This window comes from Symphalangus syndactylus, chromosome 21 (genome assembly GCF_028878055.3).
Source record: "Symphalangus syndactylus isolate Jambi chromosome 21, NHGRI_mSymSyn1-v2.1_pri, whole genome shotgun sequence".
NCBI classification, from domain to species: domain Eukaryota; kingdom Metazoa; phylum Chordata; class Mammalia; order Primates; family Hylobatidae; genus Symphalangus; species Symphalangus syndactylus.
Genome location: NC_072443.2, coordinates 81210050 through 81218182, shown reverse-complemented (window position 1 = coordinate 81218182; position 8133 = coordinate 81210050). Strand labels below are relative to the sequence as shown.

The window sequence follows — 8133 nt, the reverse complement described above, 5'->3', positions numbered from 1 at the left end:
TATATACAGTGAAGTTCATTTTAGTATACAGTTCTGTGGTGTTCTATATATAACATCTCATCCCAAATTCTCAGGCCCATTTATGGACAATCTCCTACTCCCACTCCTGATCCTTGGAAATCACCAATCAATTTTCTATCCCTGCAGCTTTGCCTATTCCAGAAAGTTCTATGAATGGATTCGCAGAGTGTGGAGCCTTTTGACTCAAGGCATTTTTCACACAGCCTGATGCTTTTAAGATTTATTCATGTTGTTGTGGGTATTAACTAATTTGTTCTTTTTATTGCTGGCTAGTATTTCACTGTATGGATTTCCCACTTTTCTTTATCACTAGCTGAAAGATGTTTGGATTGCTTCCAGTTTTTGACAATCACAAATAAAGCTGCAGTAAACATTTGTGTACAAATCCCAGAAGGATTCTAATTTTAATTTAGTCAATTCCATATTTCCACAATACTTCAATTACATGTTATACTGGCCTCCCCAATGTGTCAAATTATATATATATATATATATAAAAATACACATACACACATATGTAAATAACATGCATACCCATATATACACCTGCTAAAAAAATGTAAAAAGATTAAAATATTTTTCATCATTGATTCTATAACATCTAGTCCAGGATCAACAACAGCTAACCATTTGGGGTTTTTAGCGCATTCACTAAATTTTTTTTTCCCTCAAATATTCCTTTCCCAACTGATATTCACACAAACCAGTAATATTATAAATGCTTCCCTTTGGTTTCATTCCGTATCACATTCATCTTATTTGCTAACCCGTGTGCTGCTCTAGACTGGGGGCTGACATGTTCAATCTTGATGATTTACAGCTTCCTGTTGACGTCCCGGTGGAGTAAAGAAAAACTAGAGGACCCTCTGAGAAAAGTACTTTATTTTTACCCAGGAAACTATTGGTACATCTGGTAGATTTCACTTTAAGTACTTTTCACTGAACACAAATCCAGAATTCCTATCTTTTCTAGATATCCAAAAAGAATGACATTGAAAAGTGCTATTATTGTCAGGCCAGCCAGTTGGTTAGGATGAAGATAAAAGCTTCCCCACTGGTCACAAGCCTAAGTATCTTTAGTTTTGCTCTAGAAGAAAAATTGGCAATTGAGCTGAAATAAGCATACTTTACAAAATTCACATCTCATGTGTGAAGACCACAGGACATAGACTGTGGATGTCTTGACAGCTGGAAATATTTCCTTGGATTTGTCCCACCCTACCAGTACTCAGTGCATTATTTCCTGACTGCTGAATGGAGGGGGAGGATTCATCAGAGATAAGGATTTTCTTCTTCTTTTGTTTCTGTACCTAATCATTGGGTTCCTGTTATGCATTTTTGAGCGTCGGAGGGCAGAAACTCTGATTAGAAGTGACTCAGACTTGACCTTAAGTGTTTAGAAAAAAAAAAAAAAAAAAGAACAATGATAATTGATTCCATCTATTCAACATTTGCCCCTTGCCTGATATTGTGCAGAGCACTATGTATTAATTACAACATTTATTACTCACAACACCAACCCCATAAATTAGATACTATTATCTTTCTTACACAGATGAGAAAATTGAAGCTCACAGAAATACAATGGCTTACTTAAGATGGTGCAGCTAGTATATTTCAGAGCCAGAACTGGAAATAATCATATTTGACTTGCTGTTAACCATCACATTTTATTGCCTGTCAAGTCTGTCCAGTGCCCCACGACTTTCTTGTCTGTAGGTAACATCGGAATTTATGTGACCTACTTGCCGGACTGAATATTTTGATTTTATCTTACGTCCTTAGGCATGGACATAGCCCCTACTATGACATTCTATGGAGTGCATTTCTTTTCTATTCTGTATTTTCCCCCAAATGCTTTGCTTTAAAGGCATTTCACTGAACCCTAGATATTAAATAGATTCTGGATGAGAGATTCTTTTAGGTTAAATCATCACAAAGAACTTTCTTTTAGACACACAGCTGGCATTTGATTTCTGAAGTTACCATGGATTGAATGCTGAATTCAAAAGGAGCCAGAAAAGCGAAGGTAAAGTGTATAGGCTGAGGGCTTTGATATGCCAGAAACCATGAAGGATATTTTGTAAAACTTCAGTTGCTCTTCTCAACATTTTCAGTACATTTTATCAATCCTACTTTACAGGTGAGGAAATGGAAACTCATGAAAATAAAGAAACTCATCCAAAGTTTCTCTGCAAATACATGGTGAGATCATGATATAGACTGGTGTTTCTCTTTTTAATTTCTCAATCTTTCCCTACATCAAGCTGTTTCCTGAATTAGAGAAAGGATATTGACTCTAACTTCTTTGTGATACTATCATCAAAGGAGTGGCAGCATTTTGAAGCCAGCTCCCTAAGCATTCTAAAAGATTTATCTGTTTTCTGAGATGAGAGAATACTAGGAGCTGGATGTGTTTTTAGTTTAGCCCAAGTGTAACGATATCAATGGGCTGTCTCAACAAAAGAAGCAAAATGGGCAGAGAAGAGCTGGGTGGGGAGAGGTAAATCTAGATGTACCCAGGCAGTGCCATTCCTGTTTAATCTGGAAATTACACCTGGAAATGTATTTTGTATGGATTAGGTTCTAAAATTAGCTACTAAGTAGAATATAACATAGGCCAAAATTATCCTTTAAACTTCCCTGAAAAGGAGAAATAAGGACTGAACAGCTGTCTCAAGATTCTCCTTAGCCTGTTTATGCTTCAATATTGTAACAGATCACTTTTCCTTCAGTTGATTATAAGATGAAGAATATGTCTTGAGGGAAGGGGCCATGTTGCATGAACATTACCTTTCTTGAATTGTCTGCAAGATGTGTTCACCAGCAAAGGCATCCTATTTAGGTCTCCTAGCTCAAAGTCTGGGCAAAGTCTTCTGTACTGGTGCCATCTTTCTTTCTGCCTTTACCTATCACATTGTCTGAAAGGCTGTTGCTTAGGTACAGAATCATGTCTGCAAAATATGTGTCTCTGTGGGACACACAGCAATGACAAGGCAAGCTGAAATCTACTTCCATAAATGCATTAATAAGGATCACTAGTAGGATAACACTATAAAGAGTGGAGACAGCAAAACATGATTTCCTGCCTTAAATGTATGGTACCGATTGGGAGATATCTTTCCACCTGCTTTATATTTACAGATACTTGATGGAAGGGAAGGAGACAGAATAAAAAACAAAAGCCAAGGGAGATATTTTTCAGAGTCATTTAAAAAAATCTTATTGTTTAAAACATTTTAAAATATATTGTTGTTTAAAAGAAAAAAAATTACATCAAGAATAAAGAATTTACAATAAATACATGAAAGTGTCAAGAGGAATTATTTTTTGGTAATTTCAAGAAAATTATTTATGTGGAACAGAGATAACCAGAACATAAAACTTGAATTATAGGCTATTATTTTTACTATTTACAATTTACCCTTCCCCCCTTCTTTTCTACTGAATTGGTTACTTTCACTCAGAAAAAAGAGGTATGTACTGGTTGAGATTCTTGCATTAGTTAGAATGCCTTTTTGATAATCTTTATATTAACTATTAATATCTAGATTCAAATGCTGCCAGGAGTTCAGTAAGTTTTTAAAAAGCCCCCGAATATATATTCAAAAGAAAGTGGGCCTGGGACTGAACACCTCTGATCTCCTCCAGCTGTGTGATAGGATCAGCTGTGCGGTTTTGGCCCGTTCTCTTTGGCTATCTGGACGTTAGCTTATTTATGAGCAAAATGAGCATTTTAAACCAAATGACTCCTAGATTCCTTTCCAGGTATAACATTCTCTGTATTGGTGATAATGACCAACATTTTGAAGTTTGGGGATACATGTTTCACATCACATTTGAATATGCCATGTTTTATAAAGTGGTGTTTTAAAAATGGTTCATAAATATTTTCTCCACACCCTGCTTGCAGAACTGCTTCAGGGCAGATCTCTCAAATGACGCCCAGATGGGAGAAGAGAAGGGGAAGGGAGATTTGAGCTTCAAAATAACCATCACTTCACAGATTGTCAGCAGTTATCCCTCAGTGGGCCATGAACACAGGCAAGAGAAAAACTGCAGAGCAAAATTTAAACTAAATATTGGGTAGAATTTCCTGGCTCCAAAAGTGGGGTGAGGATATGAAAAGATTATTTTTAAAAACCTCTCTGCCCTGCATTTTCAAAAGTGAATTCTTTAGAATGTTAACAGGTAATCCCAACTATCTTTGGTTTGGGTTTGGCCCAAGGATATTTCATAATCAAACACATTTGAGAATTAGAGCTATAGTCTTTCTTTATCGCAGGACTTCCCAGAGATTTTAACATGTTAATGCACGTTTTGTCTCCCCAAGAAAGAAGAAAGCTCCCAAGGGACTTAGAACTTCCCTAATTTACTTGACCATGGAATGTTTTCCAAACAGACTTCTCAGAACATGGGTTTCTTGGAACACAGTTTGGGAAAGTTTGTTTCAGCTGTCCGGTAATTAATGAATACAGAAAATTTGATTTCTTTAATCTACGGTAGTTGGAAAGAAAAAGATGATCTGATTGGGTAGCTATTTTGGTTCTCTGTTTTTTCAATTTTTAAATATAAATATAAACATACACACACATATATATATATATATATATATATATATATATATTGGCCACATCTAAGTCTTGGGTGAGTTTTTAAAAACAAGCATCTATACTAGTGTTGGGGGTGAGGATGTGAGGATGAGAGAGGACAGTGAGGCAGCAGAAATGTTAGGATTCTAATCTATTGAAAATAAACCTCCAGGTTCATCCCATCATGGATTTCATGGTCCCCCAGAATTGTGTGGTCCTTAAAAATCATGTACCATTTCTTCAGGATAATCTTTTTACAATGGGTGACAGTTTGGGCTGCAATCAGCTTCTTACAGTCTCTTAAGGTCTCCAGTGGTGTCATCCGTGTTGCATTTAATATGGGCCTGAAGCCGAGACAGTTGTTGCAAACAACCTCCGTCATCCTAGCGAAAGCTCAAATCACCTTGAATCTGCTGATGCCACCAGTTCCTCACCCAAGCGCTGAACCTCGGTCGCAGTCAACGCTGGGAACCGGAAGCTGGGTGACTATTTTGAGACATCAATGATTTGGAATGTTGGTGGCCTATCATTCTTGCCTCCTTCCAATTCATTCACTAAAGAAGTCCAGGTGACCTTTTCTAAAGGTGAACCCGATCCTCTCACATGCTACCTAGACACCACTGCCTCATTGCTTAAAAATGTTCTTTGGGCCAGGTGCTGTGGCTCATGCCTGTAATCCCAGCACTTTAGGAAGCCAAGGCAGGTGGATCACCTGAGGTCAGGAGTTTGAGACCAGCCAGGCCAACCTGATGAAACCCTGTCTCTACTGAATAATGCAAAAAATTAGCTGGACGTGGTGGTGGATGCCTGTAATCCCAGCTACTCCCGAGGCTGAGGCAGGATAATTGCTTGAACCCGGAAGGCAGAGGTTGCAGTAAGCCGAGATGGCGCTATGGCATTCCATCCTGGGGCAACAAGAGCAAAGCACCATATCAAAAACAAAAACAAGTTTGCTTGCTGGCTATTGCTCTTAAGAGAAACACCTTTAATAAGATCATCAAGGCCTTGTAGGGCCTGGCCTGCTCTATTCTCCAACCTGGTTTAACATCAGCCTACTTCACCCCCATGTTAGTTTCCTGGGGCTACTATAACAAATGGCCACAAACCAGGTGGATAAAAAACAACACAAATGTATTTCCTCACAGTTGTAAAGACTACAAGTCCAAAGTCAAGATGTTGGGAGGGCCGTGTTCTCTCCGAAGACCCTAGGGGTGGGGTCCTCCTTTGCCTCTTCCAGAATCCCCAGGCGTTCCTTGCTTGTGGAAGCACAACTCAGACCTCTCGCTACATCTTCACGTGGCCGTATTTCCTCTGTATGTCTCTACCTCCTTTTCTTATAAAGGCACTGGTCCTATTGGGTTAAGGGCCCACCCTACTACAGCATGATCTTATCTTAATCAGTTCTATCTAATGACACTATTTCCATATAAGGTCACATTTTGAGGTACTGGGGGTTAGGACTTCAACTATCTTTTTAGAGGGATACAGTTCAACTAGTAACAACATATTTGCTCTCTCCTTTAGTAGGAGTCTTCATCAACTTCTTGAATTACCTAGATTCTCCGCTACCACAGCCTCACCTAAAACCTTTGCAAATACTGCTTGAGTGATTTTTTTTTTTTTTTTTTTTTTTGAGACAGAGTCTCGCTCTGTCACCCAGGCTGGAGTGCAGTGGCACAGTCTAGACTCACTGCAACCTCCACCTCCTAGGTTCAACTGATTCTCCTACCTCAGCCTCCTGAGTAGCTGGGACTACAGGCATGCACCACCATGCCCAGCTAATTTTTGTATTTTTAGTAGAGATGAGGTTTTGCCATTATGGCCAGGCTGGTCTCAAACTCCTGACCTCAGGTGATCTGCCCACCTCAGCCTCCCAAAGTGCTGAGTTTACAGGCATGAGCCACCACGCCCAGCCAGAGTGATTCTTTCTCTGCTGACTCTGACTCTGTTCCCTCACCTCTGTTTCACCATCCTTTTCTGACCTCTATAACGGGGTCACTTCCCTACTTTATATATTTTGTAGCATCCCCCAAATTTATTCAAAAGACTTGCCAGACTTGTAATTTTATACTATGTGTGTGATTATTATCTTTGTGTTTGTCTTTCTCACCTTCCTTTTGCACAGACAGGGGCCAGGTCAGTTTTTGCATTCTATTGTATCCCTAACACTTAGCAGAGAGTACCTGGGAAAGCTTAATGAAAATGATCCCTCAATATTTTTTGCAGTAACATTTTTGAATATGCAAACGAGTCAATAAATTTCAGAACTTTTCCAAGCAGATGTCCGTACCTGTCCAAAATATTCTCTTCTACCATTTTCATGTAACACCAATTCTACCTTTTCATGTAATACTTAGCCTAGTGCCTAAAGTAAAGCAAACAAAAACTCCCTTTGTATGATACGTTCCCCATCACTTACAGGGAGAAGGGTGCCTCTGAAATTTTGGAGCTGCTGTTAAACCCGTCACTGTTAAAGTTGGCTCTTGCTAAACAGAATGAAATCATCGTCACACTGCTCTGCTGCTGAGTGAAAGCTCATTGACATAGCCCTTTGCAGAATGTCTATATTCTTCTCTTGACAGGTGCTTGGAAAGAAAATCTGTATTATTCAGCTGATCCCTGAGAATAACTGAGCTCTGTTTGGGAAGCTGGCTTCATATTTTCATAACCTGTATGCGCGATAGCTATCTCTATTTTGTTACCTGCTGACAGGAGTATGCAAAGTGTTACTTGCCCCAGTTAGAAAATACCCTTATCTGAAATATGATGTTGCGCATCTTTTTATGGAAATAACTGGACATTTCTGGCCATGAAGCCCCAGAGCATGTTAAATACAGTGGTGAAAATCTACTGAAGAAGTTTGTTTTCAGGATGAAGTTTTGACAGTTCTCTTGTTGGTTCAGGAAGTTTACAGCAAGGAAAGGATTCCTCAGAAACGATGCTGGTTTTCTTCTGTTTTCCCCTCTATAGAAGACCCTTCTGTCAAATTTGTAGCCCCTGCTCCTTTTTTGCTTTTATGCAATCTAGTCCTGTGTTTCTCAAACTGTGACCCACTTACAACTGAATCACCTGGAGAGCATATAAAAATCTTTATTTCTGAAGTTCTCCCCAGACTTACTTAGGCTTTCTGAGATAGGGGAGAATTCTCATTTTTAACAAGATCTATGGGGGATTCTTAGGTGCCCTAAAATTTAAAAACCACTAGCTTAGAATTACCAGTTTAGGGGGGAAAAAGCTCTGAAAAGATTTCTCCAGGGGACATTTGTGAACATATCCCAATAGAAAAATCACACAATATAGGCTGGGCACAGTGGCTTACACCTGTAATCCCAACACTTTCGGAGGGCGAAGTGGGCAGGTCACTTGAGGTCAGGAGTTAGAGACCAGCCTGTCCAACATGGTGCCTGTAGTCCCAGCTACTTGGGAGGCTGGGGCAGGAGAATGGCTTGAGTCCAGGAGGCAGAGGTTGCAGTGAGCTGAGATCACACCACTGCACTCCAGGCTGGGTGACAGAGTGAGA

General features: G+C 39.4%; 1 pseudogene; it reads right to left on the bottom strand.

Moving 5' to 3' along the window:
- Positions 1-4764: 4764 nt before the first annotated feature.
- On the bottom strand, positions 4765-4995 carry LOC129470957 (ubiquitin-like protein 5; annotated as a pseudogene).
- Between the last annotated feature and the right edge of the window lie 3138 nt (positions 4996-8133).